Genomic DNA, 16,809 nt, shown 5'->3' with positions numbered 1-16,809 from the left:
ATGACCTAATGAGCCTTTAAGGATCTTCTGGAAAAATAGTGTACTAAATGGGTCTCATTCCCTCATTTGTTACAATGATTATCCAGAGAGTAGCACATACCCCCACGTAGGCCTCGCTCCCCTGCGGATAAGGCAAGATATAAACCACTGTTGTTCTTACGTTTTCAATGATTTATGAAAAGGAACTTTGGCTCATCAATAATATATATATATAAATAAAATATAAATAATACATAAGAATGGTGCAAGACTTTACTTTTTTTTTTAAATAATCTTAAGCACACTACCCCACACAGTGCTCAATAGCATCTAAAAAACACGTATGAAATAACCTGGGCCTTGGAACAGCAATACAAGAATCATCATTTGGTTTGTTTTTCATAACGAGGGGTAATCTCTTCCTTTAGCCCGTATATGAAAGCAGTCAGGATCTGCAGGAGAGGTCACCCGTTTCCCAGATACTTCATCTTAATAACCCCATCATGAAAACATGCCTTTTCTGTTCGCTGAGTGTCCACAGTATGTTCTACTGTAGTCACAAGCCAGAAGCGGGCTAGCCTACAACATCCATCCATCCACACATACACGCATCAATGACACTGACAAATACTGACAGCCTGAGTGGCTAGGCAGAGCTGGAGCTGAAACTTGGCATCCTCACTACAAAACTAAGGAGACTGTTTTTGGAGCTGTGCTCGCCCAAGCGAAAGGAACGACCGGGTGAGAGGTGGCCGTCCTCGAAGCCGGCCAGCTGTATTCTGGCCCCGAATGGGCCTTGACCTTGGGCTAGGATGCAAGCCTATTGGGGGGGGGGGGGGGGGGTAATCCCATCGCCTCTCGCCTGCCCTCTGACTCGCTGTGTGTGAGGGGGCCAGACACTTAGTACCACTAACCTCAAAACACACACACACACGCACACGAACCCACAACACCCCCTCCAAGAGGACGGGGTGGGACGGCCCTGTGCCCTATCAGCGGGCATGGAGGAGGGAGGGTTTCTCCAGAGGGGCAGGGATTAAAAGTAGTTCTTCCATGGTCTCTGCGCTGCGCCCTCCCTTTCCACACCCCAGAAAGGGCGATCCAACATGGCCCCCTCATCCACAGAGGAGGAAGAGAAGTGAGAGGGCAGAAGAACAACTTTTCAAGGACCTCAAATAAACTTGTCTTGCAAAAATGAAGTGCGTGCTGTGGTCTGGTGGCCGTTTTGTTGTCCAGACCGACCAATGACAATCTGGTAGAAGATACTATCAAGTTAGAAGGAGGGACTCGTTAAGAGCTTCACTGGAGAGCATATAAACACACACAGACATACCACCATGAACCCTCCTTCCCACTCCAAGCCACTACCTCACGTCATGGTCTGTTCAAGCTGATCTGGTGCAACTGACAAGCCTCAAGCCTCAGTTTCGTCGAGAGAAAAAAAGCCCTGCACTTGAACAAAGCCTTTTTAACCCTCCCACAGACACACACTCACCACCCCCACCACCAAAGCCCAGCCCTCCTCTCGCTAATTACAGTAGTGATGGGTGTGGGTAGGGGACATAGGCTCTCTCATACATGCTGACTTCGTCCATTTACTTTCGATGGGAAACTCCAGTTAATCGCGATCGCCGAACGCTGGCAAGGGACAGCCTGTATGAGATGTGTGTGTGTGTGTTTGTGGGGTTTCCTCCACCACAGTAATCCTTTTAGTTAAAGCTAACGAGGCAGAAAAGACTCATCCAGAGGAGTCCCTCTCGGCCGGTTTAACCCCATTGTGTACGGAGCAGCCTTGGCCATACAGGGCTCAGTGGCCCGGTTCCACCGACAGATTAAACCAGTCCTCAGAATATCTCAGAATACCTTTCGGCTCTTTCTCTCGCTCTTCCCCTCTCCCTCGTTCCCCTCTCCGGCTGCCCATCAGAGGGAAAGCTGGGATAGGTCGCAAGCTCCCTGGAGGTCTTCACACACTCTTTCACACAGGTCCTACAGTAGACCCTGTGAGTCTGGGAGGGAGTCATGAACCTCAGTCTACACTCTGTGAAGGATAGAGACCCAGTCAGGATGGATGGAGAGACCCAGTCAGGATGGATGGAGAGACCCAGTCAGGATGGATGGAGAGACCCAGTCAGGATGGATGGAGAGACCCAGTCAGGATGGATGGAGAGACCCAGTCAGGATGGATGGAGAGACCCAGTCAGGATGGATGGAGAGACCCAGTCAGGATGGATGGAGAGACCCAGTCAGGATGGAGAGACCCAGTCAGGATGGATGGAGAGACCCAGTCAGGATGGATGGAGAGACCCAGTCAGGATGGATGGAGAGACCCAGTCAGGATGGAGAGACCCAGTCAGGAAGAGCTGATCCACCCTCCTTGGATCGCACACGTTTCCAAGTGAGAAAGAGACTTGAGGGAAAGGGCTTAGACTTCCCTCTAACATCATTAACCACACTGTTAGTCTGTGACTCTTAGACACACACACACATAGATGCACACACACACACACCTATACACACATGCGCACACACACACACATACACACACACAGACAAAGACCTCATGAGCACTAGGGCAGGGAATTGCCAGCGACGTCACAATATGAAATTATCACAATAATTAGGCGCCGATACGATATGTATTGTGATTGGATACTGTGATTTTATTGTGATTTGATGTTCCAAACATATTGCTCACCATATGTCTGCTGCAGAGAGACGAGAGCATGACAATGAGTTTATCAGTCAGGGAAATAAAAGTGCTGAAACCATGTTGGCTCACTATTTAAAAAGATGATGGAGAACAAGCTATGAAGGAAACATTTGGTGCAGGTACAGTCAACTACACGCAAAAATGATATTGCGATATTGTCAAACTATACAATATATCGTCAAACATAATATCCCCAAATGTAACTGTACCGATTTTTCTCCCATCACTAATGAGCACACACAAGTACGCATACACGACACCCCCCCACCCGCAACCCCCACCCCATACGCGACCCCCCCACCCACAGCCCCACCCCATACATAACCCCACCCCCATACACACACATGCAGACCATTCCAACCCCGTGACACCCCTCTCCCCCAATCATCATGTACTACTCTGCCGTTGGAAGTTCAGCCATAAGCTTCCCATATTCCACCACGTAGGCATTTTGTTTTTAAGACGGGCGCTTTGCCCCCCTGGAGAGATACAACTGGCCAGGACCCTCAGACAGTATGTCACGGGTTCCTGTAATGGTCACATCTTGCAAAGTCCTTTTCACTAGGTGTGGTTATGAGCAGCAGTAATGACCCATGAAATTCCCCCTCTCCCGGGCACTACTAATGCGCACGGCCTACACCAAGTGGAAATTCAAAAAACACAAGCTATTTGGAGTACGCTTGAGCAAGCAGTTATTCAGACCACAGACTATCTTTTGGAAAAAGAGTCATGAGACTATTTTAAAAAAGGGGCACAGGGGCAGAATTGTAGGAGCTTTTTCTGATGATGTGACCACAGTTGCCAGCATAGAGAGAGAAGGCAGTAGCAGGGTGGAGTGTAGCATATACAGGGCTTTCAGAAAGTATTGATACCCCTTGACTTATTCCACATGTTATTGTGTTACAGCCTGAATTCACAATTGATTCAATGGGGGGGGGGGGGGGGGGGGGTTCTCACCCATCTACACACAATACACCATAAAGTCAAAGTGAAAACATGTTTTACTTTTTTTTTTGCAAATGTATTGAAAATGAAATAATAAAAACCATAATTACGCTGACATTATGGGGTATTGTGTGTCAATGACACAAAATCACAATGTAATCAATTTAAAATTCAGGCTGTAACAACAAAATGTGGAAAAAGTCAAGAGATTTGAATACTTTCTGAAGGTACTGTAAGCTCTTCAGATCCTGTATAGCTGAAAGAGTGACTGCCACAATGTCATGGTAACAAGGCAGTTTGAATGATTGACAGGAAAACATGAACTTCTGGGACAGAAATGGATAGGGAGGAAAATGTGTGAACAAACTAGGTAAACGTGAGGATCCTAGAATATCTCATAGCATTATTTCGGGTTTACTTTCTGAGACCCAGGCTGAAGACATAAAGATAACAAGCAGAGGCTCCAAAATAATAAAAAGCTACAAAAACATTCTGGTTGCTTCACTGATATTGCACATTATGTTTCCTATGTTAATCTACATATCTGTCCACATTCACATTTTAGTAGACGCTCTTATCCAGAGCGACTTACAGTAGTGAATGCATACATTTCATAAGTTATTATATTTTTTCCCCCCGTACTGGTCCTCCATGGGAATCGAACCCACAACCCTGGCGTTGCAAACACCATGCTCTACCAACTGAGCCACACGGTACCCACAAATATCAACTTGCAGATTTTCTCATTCAAATAAAGTAAAAAGTGAAATAATGAGGCATGATGCATACTATACAATAGACGAATACATATTGTCAAGTGGGTGGGTGTGTATGAGGGCAGATGTTTGTATGTTAGTGGGTGGGTGTGTATGAGGGCAGATGTTTGTATGTTAGTGGGTGGGTGTGTGTGTATGAGGGCAGATGTTTGTATGTTAGTGGGTGGGTGTGTATGAGGGCAGATGTTTGTATGTTAGTGGGTGGGTGTGTATGAGGGCAGATGTTTGTATGTTAGTGGGTTTGAGCATTTTTGTGCACAATAATGCGGCTGTTAGATAATGTAAATCATTTGGAGAGACAAAGGAAAATCCATTTTCCTGGTCCCCGTGGAGACGAAGGACTACACAGTAAATGGACTTTATTTTTATTTAACCCTTATTTAACTAGACAAGTCAGTTAAGAACAAATTCTTATTTACAATGACAGCCTGTCAGGGAACAATGGGTGAACTGCCTTGTTCAGGGGCAGAATGACAGATTTTTACCTTGTCAGCTCTGGGATTCAATTCAGCAACCTTTTGGTTACTGGCCCAACGCGCTAACCACTAGGCTACCTTTCTGAGTTCCTACAACAGGATTCACCATCCGGTAAGCATCCAAGTAGTTAAGTAACTGCTTTTGCTTGTTGAGACTAAACCACGCTTAAAAAAAATCATTTATCTGAATGACAGACTTTTAATAAGGAACCGATCACACAAATTTCACTGCATGGCCAATTCAGAGTTTGTTTGTATGTCTGACTACATTTGTCAGAAAAAGAATACGTCCGTTTTGGATGGCAACAGGTGGTAAGACACCCGCTGTGGTGAGAAACAGCCGCCGTCATTATATACATCTACATACTGTATGGTGTAAGACATTTATTCATACCAAAGAAAACAAATGAAAGACAATACAGTACAGAATTTAAAAAACTGGTAAAAACGGTGTGCAGTTGAGGTTAGAAGCCAAAATGGGCTTATAAAGTTGAAGTCGGAAGTTTACAGACACCTTAGCCAAATACATTTAAACCAAATACATTTAAACATTTAAACAATTCCTGACATTTAATCCTAGTAAAAATTCCCTGTTTTAGGTCAGTTTGGATCACCACTATATTTTAAGAATGTGAAATGTCAGAATAATAGTAGAGAGAATGATTTATTTCAGCTTTTATTTCTTTCATCATATTCCCAGTGGGTTAGAAGTTTATATACACTCAATTAGTATTTGGTAGCATTGCCTTTAAATTGTTTAACTTGGGTCAAATGTTTTGGGTAGCCTTCCACAAGCTTCCCACAATAAGTTGGGTGAATTTTGGCCCCTTCCTCCTGACAGAGCTGGTGTAACTGAGTCAGGTTTGCAGGCCTCCTTGCTCGCACACGCTTTTTCAGCTGTGCCCACAAATTTTCTATAGGATTGAGGTCAGGGCTTTGTGATGGCCACCCCAATACCTTGACTTTGTTGTCCTTAAGCCATTTTGCCACATCTTTGGAAGTATGCTTGAGTACATGGTCCATTTGGAAGACCCATTTGCGACCAAGCTTTAACTTCCTGACTGATGTCTTGAGATGCTGCTTCAATATATCCACATAAATACCCTGCCTCATGATGCCATCTATTTTGTCAAGTGCACCATTCCCTAATGCAGCAAAGCACCCCCACAACATGAAGCTGCCACCCCCGTGCTTCATGGTTGGGATGGTGTTCTTCAGCTTGCAAGCCTCCCCCTTTTTCCTCCAAACATATCGATGGTCATTATGGCCAAACAGTTATATTTTTGTTTCATCAGACCAGAGGACATTTCTCCAAAAAAATACGATCTTTGTCCCCATGTGCAGTTGCAAACCGTAGTCTGGCTTTATTATGGCGGTTTTGGAGCAGTGGCTTCTTCCTTGCTGAGCGGCCTTTCAGGTTATGTCGATATAGGACTCGTTTTACTGTGGATACAGATACTTTTATACTTGTGTCCTCCAGCATCTTCACAAGGTCCTTTGCTGATGTTCTGGGATTGATTTCCACTTTTCGCACCAAAGTACGTTAATCTCTAGGAGACAGAACGCGTCTCCTTTTGTGAGCTGTATGACAGTTGCTTGGTCCCATGGTGTTTAATTATTTTTTCTGAGGTCTTGGCTGATTTCTTTTGATTTACCCATGATGTCAAGTAAAAAGACACTAAGTTTAAAGGTAGGACTTGAAATACATCCACAGGTACACCTCCAATTGACTCAAATGATGTCAATTAGCCTATCAGAAGCTTCTAAAGCCATGACATAATTTTCTGGAATTTTCCAAGCTGTTTAAAGGCACAGTCAACTTAGTGTATGTACACTTCTGACCCACTGGATATGTGATACAGTGAATTATAAGTGAAATAATATGTTTGTAAACAATTGTTGGAATAATTACTCGTGTCATGCACAAAGTACTTGTCCTAACCGACTTGCCAAAACTATACTTTGTTAACCTGTTTAGGATAGGGGGCAGTATTTTCACGTCCGGATAAAAAACGTACCCGATTTAATCTGGTTATTACTCCTGCCCAGAAACTAGAATATGCATATAATTAGTAGATGTGGATAGAAAACACCCTAAAGTTTCTAAAACTGTTTGAATGGTGTCTGTGAGTATAACAGAACTCATATGGCAGGCCAAAACCTGAGAAGATTCCATACAGGAAGAGCCCTCTCTGACCATTTCTTGTCCTTCATAAGCCTCTTTATGGAAAATAGAGGATCTCTGCTGTAATGTGACATTTTCTAAGGCTCCCATAGGCTCTCAGAAGGCGCCAGAACGGGGAATGATGACTCTGCCGTCCCTGGGCGAAAAACAGTAGGGGTTTTGGAAAGTGGTCGCTCTGAGAACAATGACATGGGGCGCGCGTGCATGTGAAGACACCATTTTCTATTTTCAGTGTTTGAAGGTGTCCCGGTCGGAATATTATCGCTATTTTATGAGAAAAATCGCATAAAAATTGATTTTAAACAGCGTTTGACATGCTTCGAAGTACGGTAATGGAATATTTAGAATTTTTTTGTCACGATACGCGTCGGCGCATCACCCTTCGGATAGTGTCTTGAACGCAAGAATAAAACGCAGCTATTTGGATATAACTATGGATTATTTGGAACCAAAACAACATTGGGTGTTGAAGTAGAAGTCCTGGGAGTGCATTCTGACGAAGAACAGCAAAGGTAATCCAATTTTTCTTATAGTAAATCTGAGTTTGGTGAGTGCCAAACTTGGTGGGTGTCAAAATAGCTAGCCATGATGGCCGGGCTATCTACTCAGAATATTGCAAAATGTGCTTTCACTGAAAAGCTATTTTAAAATCGGACACCGCGATTGCATAAAGGAGTTCTGTATCTATAATTCTTAAAATAATTGTTATGTAATTTAGTAAATTCACCGAAGTTTTCGGTAGGTATGCTAGTTCTGAACGTCACATGCTAATGTAAAAAGCTGTTTTTGATATAAATACGAACTTGATTGAACAAAACATGCATGTATTGTATAACATAATGTCCTAGGAGTGTCATCTGATGAAGATCATCAAAGGTTAGTGCTGCATTTAGCTGTGGTTTTGGTTGTTTAAATCAAAATAGTTGTTTAAATCAGTTAAATGGCTGAATCCTAGTAATGACATCTAGTAATTGACATCCCTGAAAGAAAATGTGGATGAAATAAACATTAGTTTAGAGACAGATCCTACTAAAAAGCCATTATATCTTGTGGGAGGAAAGTAGTAGTTAGAGTGGCAATACAGCACAACACAGTGACGATACAGCACAAACACAGTGTCGATACAGCTCAACACAGCGGCGATACAGCTCAACACAGCGGCGATACAGCACAACACAGCGGCGATACAGCACACAGTGGCGATACAGCTCAACACAGTGGCGATACAGCTCAACACAGTGGCGATACAGCGCAACACAGCGGCGATACAGCGCAACACAGCGGCGATACAGCGCAACACAGTGGCGATACAGTGCAACACAGTGGCGATACAGCGCAACACAGTAGCGATACAGCGCAACACAGTGGCGATACAGTGCAACACAGTGGCGATACAGCACAACACAGTGGCGATACAGCACAACACAGTGGCGATACAGCACAACACAGTGGCGATACAGCACAACACAGTGGCGATACAGCACAACACAGTGGCGATACAGCACAAACACAGTGGCGATACAGCACAAACACAGTGGCCGTCTTTTCTGCACTACTTGCGGGCGGTAACATTCTATCTGAATAATGGGAGGGCAATTCAGGCAAAGGGGTTTGGAGTTTGGCACTGCTCGTGCCGCTTCCAGCTGCATGGAGGGTTAATGAGGCTGGCTCTAGAGGTAATGGGAAAGTGCCCTCTTGGTTTCTGGCATCCTCAATGAACCCTGAGCATCTGGACGAAATGGGGAAGAGAGGATGACACGTCCTGATCTCCATCAGATGCCTTGAATATTTCTGAAGGATCTCTGTCATAATGAAGTATCTGTGGGGGGGGGTCGTCACAGAGGCGGGTTCCTCGGTTCAAAAAAGCCACAACTAGCTGAAAGGGTGAACCAATTGGTTAAGGTAGAGGAAGTCGCCCAGCTGTTTGGCACTAAGCTTGGGTGCACCACGGTTCTTTAAATGTTGGCTCTTCACTTCTGGAGGGAAAACATTTGGTAACATTTTCTAAAAACATTTAATTAATAAGTAATTCATAAACTATTTATAAGTAGTGTATGCATTATTCATAAATTAGTACTTGAACATTAATAAACTTAAGTAAATATTTATCACCATTTTTTTATGAACATTATTAGAAAGTGTTTCCAAACATCCATTTCAAAACCTCCTCTGCTTTAGATAAAATATACTGCTATAGATGTAAACAGGCTGAATAGCTAAAACCAGATTGTACTGCAGTCTGCAGATGGATCGTTAACTGAGAAAAGCACAAAATTGCCACAAATGGCACTCACTGAACCATTCCGCCAGACAGATAACTCAAGGGCATGCTTGTCAATGTTACCTCGCATATGTCATTGACCGGTTTGCTGAATGAGCTTCCCTAGACTTGTACTGACAGCTGTGGTTTTTTAACTGAGCATCAGCATGGCCGTGCTTTTATAATGATCAATAACTTACCCTGCTTTCAGCTGCATTATTGTCCAATGATACAAATTGAAGTTATTTGATTGCATACTGATTATTAATGCACTTCTAATCAGTAAATATAGTAAAAACCAACCCTAGAGAGTTCGTTTCTGTGCCTTGCCAGATTGCTATCAGATGGGGTTTCTGCTTCTGTTTCTGTTGGAGTGACAAGGAACCTTAACCCCTTCAACTAAGAAGCAGGGAGTGATAAAGCTAGTCTAGGAAGCCCAAAGCTAAAACACATGGACCATCAGTCTTGAAAGGTGGTGTCAAGATAGTACTTCAGGGTCTTTAGGCTTGTAGTCATGGCCCTTCCTGGGACTTAAGCAAAGACACTGCTGATTTAAGGGAGGAAACTGTCAAAACAGTCAAGAGACATAGTACTACTGATGACTTGTATACGGTTGCGTAACGCTTCCTTTTTTGACGGTTCGGGGTAATCAACCTCCTTGTGTAGCAATCTTGGTCGGAGAACCATGATGTCCGTTCCTTATGCGGTGGTAAAGTCGGGCGAGGCAACTCAGCCTTCTGAGTGGATATAAAAAATTTGATTGTGAAGGCCACCAATGAGGCTAAGCGAAATGGAAGGACCTAATGGTTCCTCATTGAGTGTAGATGCTAAGTGCTTTAATGGAGCACTATGAGGCCTGTCTGAATCCCTACTGGAGGAGAGAGAAGCAGGCAGGCCAGGCTGAGGGACAGATGTAGGCCTAGCTTTGGAAACATTGATCTTCCTTCAGCTATCTGGAAGACCCTGGGAGCCCTGTCTACCTGGTGAACAGCAGGCCCCCTGGGAGCCCTGTCCACCTGGTGAACAGCAGGCCCCCTGGGATCGCTGTCTACCTGGTGAACAGCAGGCCCCCTGGTATCCCTGTCTAACTGGGGAACAGCAGGCCCCCTGGGAGCCCTGTCTACCTGGTGAACAGCAGGCACCCTGAGAGCCCTGTCTAACTGGGGAACAGCAGGCCCCCTGAGAGCCCTGTCTAACTGGGGAACAGCAGACCCCCTGGGAGCCCTGTCTAACTGGGGAACAGCAGGCCCCCTGAGAGCCCTGTCTACCTGGTGAACAGCAGACCCCCTGGGAGCCCTGTCTAAGTGATGAACAGCAGGCCCCCCTGGTATCCCTGTCTAAATGGGGAACAGCAGGCCCCCTGGGAGCCCTGTCTACCTGGTGAACAGCAGACCCCCTGGGAGCCCTGTCTAACTGGTGAACAGCAGGCCCCCTGGGATCCCTGTCTACCTGCCCTGTCTACCTGGTGAACAGCAGGCCCCTGGGAGTCCTGTCTACCTGGTAAACAGCAGGCCCCCTGGGAGTTCTGTCTAACTGGTGAACAGCAGGCCCCTGGTAGTCCTGTCTAGATGGTGAACAGCAGGCCCCCTGGGAGTCCTGTATAACTAATGAACAGCAGGACCCTGGGAATCCTGTCTACCTGCCCTGTCTTAATGGTGAAAAGCAGGCCCCCTGGGAGTCTTGTCTACCTGGTGAACAGCAGGCCCCCTGGGATCCCTGTCTACCTGATGAACAGCAGACCCCCTGGGAGCCCTGTCTACCTGCTGAACAGCAGACCCCCTGAGAGCCCTGTCTACCTGCTGAACAGCAGGCCCCCTGGGAGCCCTGTCTACCTGATGAACAGCAGACCCCCTGGGAGTCCTGTCTACCTGGTGAACAGCAGGCCCCCTGGGATCCCTGTCTACCTGCCCTGTCTACCTGGTGAACAGCAGGCCCCCTGGGAGTCCTGTCTACCTGGTAAACAGCAGGCCCCCTGGGAGTCCTGTCTACCTGGTAAACAGCAGGCCCCCTGGGATCCCTGTCTAACTGGGGAACAGCAGGCCCCCTGGGAGCCCTGTCTAACTGGTGAACAGCAGGTCCCCTGGGAGCCCTGTCTAACTGATGAACAGCAGGGCCCCTGGGAGTCCTGTCTAGCTGGTGAACAGCAGGCCCCCTGGGAGTCCTGTATAACTAATGAACAGCAGGCCCCCTGGGAATCCTGTCTACCTGCCCTGTCTACATGGTGAACAGCAGGCCCCCTGGGAGCCCTGTCTAACTGGTGAACAGCAGGCCCCCTGGGAGCCCTGTCTACCTGATGAACAGCAGGCCCCCTGGGAGCCCTGTCTAACTGGTGAACAGCAGGCCCCCTGAGAGCCCTGTCTAACTGGTGAACAGCAGGCCCCCTGAGAGCCCTGTCTACCTGATGAACAGCAGACCCCCTGGGAGCCCTGTCTACCTGCTGAACAGCAGACCCCCTGAGAGCCCTGTCTACCTGCTGAACAGCAGGCCCCCTGGGAGCCCTGTCTAACTGGTGAACAGCAGGCCCCCTGGGAGCCCTGTCTACCTGATGAACAGCAGACCCCCTGGGAGCCCTGTCTACCTGCTGAACAGCAGACCCCCTGAGAGCCCTGTCTACCTGCTGAACAGCAAGGCCCCTGGGAGCCCTGTCTAACTGGTGAACAGCAGGCCCCCTGGGAGCCCTGTCTACCTGATGAACAGCAGACCCCCTTAGAGCCCTGTCTACCTGATGAACAGCAGACCCCCTGAGAGCCCTGTCTACCTGATGAACAGCAGGCCCCCTGGGAGCCCTGTCTAACTGGTGAACATCAGACCCCCTGGGACCCCTGTCTACCTGGTGAACAGCAGACCCCATGGGAGCCCTGTCTAACTGGTGAACAGCAGACCCCCTGAGAGCCCTGTCTACCTGGTGAACAGCGAGCCCTGTCTAACTGGTGAACAGCAGACCCCCTGGGAGCCCTGTCTACCTGGTGAACAGCAGGCCCCCTGAGAGCCCTGTCTACCTGGTGAACAGCGAGCCCTGTCTAACTGGTGAACAGCAGACCCCCTGAGAGCCCTGTCTACCTGGTGAACAGCAGGCCCCCTGGGAGCCCTGTCTAACTGGTGAACAGCGAGCCCTGTCTAACTGGTGAACAGCAGACCCCCTGAGAGCCCCGTCTACCTGGTGAACAGCAGGCCCCCTGGGATCCCTGTCTAACTGGGGAACAGCAGGCCCCCTGGGAGCCCTGTCTAACTGGTGAACAGCAGGTCCCCTGGGAGCCCTGTCTAACTGATGAACAGCAGGGCCCCTGGGTGTCCTGTCTAGCTGGTGAACAGCAGGCCCCCTGGGAGTCCTGTATAACTAATGAACAGCAGGCACCCTGGGAATCCTGTCTACCTGCCCTGTCTACCTGGTGAACAGCAGGCCCCCTGGGAGCCCTGTCTAACTGGGGAACAGCAGGCCCCCTGGGAGCCCTGTCTAACTGGTGAACAGCAGGTCCCCTGGGAGCCCTGTCTAACTGATGAACAGCAGGGCCCCTGGGTGTCCTGTCTAGCTGGTGAACAGCAGGCCCCCTGGGAGTCCTGTATAACTAATGAACAGCAGGCACCCTGGGAATCCTGTCTACCTGCCCTGTCTAACTGGTGAACAGCAGGCCCCCTGGGAGCCCTGTCTACCTGATGAACAGCAGGCCCCCTGGGAGCCCTGTCTAACTGGTGAACAGCAGGCCCCCTGAGAGCCCTGTCTACCTGATGAACAGCAGACCCCCTGGGAGCCCTGTCTACCTGCTGAACACCAGGCCCCCTGGGAGCCCTGTCTAACTGGTGAACCGCAGGCCCCCTGGGAGCCCTGTCTACCTGATGAACAGCAGACCCCCTTAGAGCCCTGTCTACCTGATGAACAGCAGGCCCCCTGAGAGCCCTGTCTACCTGATGAACAGCAGGCCCCCTGGGAGCCCTGTCTAACTGGTGAACATCAGACCCCCTGGGAGCCCTGTCTACCTGGTGAACAGCAGACCCCCTGGGAGCCCTGTCTAACTGGTGAACAGCAGACCCCCTGAGAGCCCTGTCTACCTGGTGAACAGCAGGCCCCCTGAGAGCCCTGTCTACCTGGTGAACAGCGAGCCCTGTCTAACTGGTAAACAGCAGACCCCCTGGGAGCCCTGTCTACCTGGTGAACAGCAGGCCCCCTGAGAGCCCTGTCTACCTGGTGAACAGCGAGCCCTGTCTAACTGGTGAACAGCAGACCCCCTGAGAGCCCTGTCTACCTGGTGAACAGCAGGCCCCCTGGGAGCCCTGTCTAACTGGTGAACAGCGAGCCCTGTCTAACTGGTGAACAGCAGACCCCCTGAGAGCCCCGTCTACCTGGTGAACAGCAGGGCCCCTGGGAGTCCTGTCTAGCTAGTGAACAGCAGGCCCCCTGGGAGCCCTGTCTAACTGGTGAACAGCGAGCCCTGTCTAACTGGGGAACAGCAGGCCCCCTGGGAGCCCTGTCTACCTGGTGAACAGCAGGCCCCCGGGGAGCCCTGTCTAACTGATGAACAGCAGGGCCCCTGGGAGTCCTGTCTAGCTGGTGAACAGCAGACCCCCTGGGAATCATGTCTACCTGCCCTGTCTAACTGGTGAACAGCAGGCCCCCTGGGAGTCCTGTCTACCTGGTGAACAGCAGGCCCCCTGGGAATTCTGTCTACATGCCCTGTCTAACTGGTGAACAGCAGACCCCCTGGGAATCCTGTCTACCTGCCCTGTCTAACTGGTGAACAGCAGGCCCCCTGGGATCCCTGTCTACCTGGTGAACAGCAGGCCCCCTGGGATCCCTTTCTAACTGGTGAACAGCAGGCCACCTGAGAGCCCTGTCTAACTGGTGAACAGCAGGCCCCCTGGGAGCCCTGTCTAACTGGTGAACAGCAGGCCCCCTGGGAGCCCTGTCTAACTGGTGAACAGCAGGCCCCCTGAGAGCCCTGTCTAACTGGTGAACAGCAGGCCCCCTGGGAGCCCTGTCTAACTGGTGAACAGCAGGCCCCCTGGGATCCCTGTCTACCTGGTGAACAGCAGGCCCCCTGGTATCCCTGTCTACCTGGTGAACAGCAGGCCCCCTGGGAGCCCTGTCTACCTGGTGAACAGCAGGCCCCCTGGGAGCCCTGTCTACCTGGTGAACAGCAGCCCCCCTGGGAGCCCTGTCTAACTGATGAACAGCAGGCCCCCTGGGATCCCTGTCTACCTGGTGAACAGCAGGCCCCCTGGGAGCCCTGTCTAAGTGATGAACAGCAGCCCCCCTGGGAGCCCCGTCTACCTGGTGAACAGCAGGCCCCCTGGGAGCCCTGTCTAACTGGGGAACAGCAGACCCCCTGGGAGCCCTGTCTAAGTGATGAACAGCAGCCCCCCTGGGAGCCCTGTCTAACTGGTGAACAGCAAGCCCCCTGGGAGCCCTGTCTAAGTGATGAACAGCAGCCCCCCTGGGAGCCCCGTCTACCTGGTGAACAGCAGGCCCCCTGGGAGCCCTGTCTAACTGGGGAACAGCAGGCCCCCTGGGAGCCCTGTCTAACTGGTGAACAGCAGGCCCCCTGGGAGCCCTGTCTAAGTGATGAACAGCAGCCCCCCTGGGAGCCCTGTCTAACTGGTGAACAGCGAGCCCTGTCTAACTGATGAACAGCAGGGCCCCTGGGAGTCCTGTCTAGCTGGTGAACAGCAGGCCCCCTGGGAGTCCTGTATAACCAATGAACAGCAGGCCCCCTGGGAATCCTGTCTACCTGCCCTGTCTACCTGGTGAACAGCAGGCCCCCTGGGAGCCCTGTCTAACTGGTGAACAGCAGGCCCCCTGGGAGCCCTGTCTAACTGGTGAACAGCAGGCCCCCTGGTATCCCTGTCTACCTGGTGAACAGCAGGCCCCCTGGGAGCCCTGTCTACCTGGTGAACAGCAGGCCCCCTGGGAGCCCTGTCTACCTGGTGAACAGCAGGCCCCCTGGGAGCCCTGTCTACCTGGTGAACAGCAGGCCCCCTGGGAGCCCTGTCTACCTGGTGAACAGCAGCCCCCCTGGGAGCCCTGTCTAACTGATGAACAGCAGGCCCCCTGGGAGTCCTGTCTACTTGGTGAACAGCAGGCCCCCTGGGAGTCCTGTCTACCTGCCCCGTCTAACTGGTGAACAGCAGGCCCCCTGGGAGCCCTGTCTAACTGGTGAACATCAGACCCCCTGGGATCCCTGTCTACCTGGTGAACAGCAGGCCCCCTGGGAGTCCTGTCTACTTGGTGAACAGCAGGCCCCCTGGGAGTCCTGTCTACCTGCCCCGTCTAACTGGTGAACAGCAGGCCCCCTGGGAGCCCTGTCTAACTAATGAACAGCAGGCCCCCTCAGGATCTTCAAGAAGATATCCAGCTACGCCAACCAAGAAGTGTCTCTCTTCCCACCCTAAATGAACAAGCCCATCCTTTGTCCTTGGACAAACTTTAACCCCTCCTATTAGAAAGGGCTGTGGAGCAGGGAGTTGTGTGAAGAACCTCAAAGCCTTCCAGAGGAGAAAGGCTTTTGAAGGCAAAACCCAGGGATTATGTGGAGATCCCTTACGGTTTCTCCTGTGGGCCCCCACAAAACTGGCACAAAAGAAATATCAGCCCTCCTTTTCACAGTCCATCACAGTAACCGCCCCCATTGAGATGTAAAATGATGGGGAAATTGATACGGGATCACTCCGATGGAATCGGACCGATAAAGGTGATGGTGATAGGAGAATCCTTTTTCATTTAAATGGGTAGAGACAGGGCTACTTCAAGTCCTGCTAACCACTCCAACTTAGCTCTAAAAAGGAGCATTATAGGCCTCATTTGCATGAGGTTCCATATCGCTGTAAGGGTGTTGAATAAAATATATAGATAGTTGGGCTTTATCAACTATTAAGACTGTTGATACTATATAATAAAGCACACTGTTGATACTATATAATAAAGCACACTGTTGATACTATATAATAAAGCACACTGTTGATACTATATAATAAAGCACACTGTTGATACTATATAATAAAGCACACTGTTGATACTATATAATAAAGCACAGTGTTGATACTATATAATAAAGCACAGTGTTGATACTATATAATAAAGCACACTGTTGATACTATATAATAAAGCACACTGTTGATACTATATAATAAAGCACACTGTTGATACTATATAATAAAGCACACTGTTGATACTATATAATAAAGCACACTGTTGATACTATATAATAAAGCACACTGTTGATACTATATAATAAAGTACACTGTTGATACTATATAATAAAGCACACTGTTGATACTATATAATAAAGCACACTGTTGATACTATATAATAAAGCACACTGTTGATACTATATAATAAAGCACAGTGTTGATACTATATAATAAAGCACACTGTTGATACTATATAATAAAGCACACTGTTGATACTATATAATAAAGCACAGTGTTGATACTATATAATAAAGCACAGTGTTGATACTATATAATAAAGCACAGTGTTGATACTA

General features: G+C 48.9%; 1 protein-coding gene across 1 annotated transcript in view; it reads right to left on the bottom strand.

Moving 5' to 3' along the window:
* The window catches only part of efna2b (ephrin-A2b), a 205,944-nt gene that overhangs the window by 171,254 nt on the left and 17,881 nt on the right, over positions 1-16,809 (bottom strand). The gene's annotated exons all lie outside the window — the stretch shown is intronic.

This window comes from Salmo salar, chromosome 16 (assembly GCF_965601325.2).
Source record: "Salmo salar chromosome 16, fSalSal1, whole genome shotgun sequence".
NCBI classification, from domain to species: domain Eukaryota; kingdom Metazoa; phylum Chordata; class Actinopteri; order Salmoniformes; family Salmonidae; genus Salmo; species Salmo salar.
The sequence above is the reverse complement of the archived record's forward strand: the minus strand, read 5'-3'. Positions and strand labels throughout refer to the sequence as shown.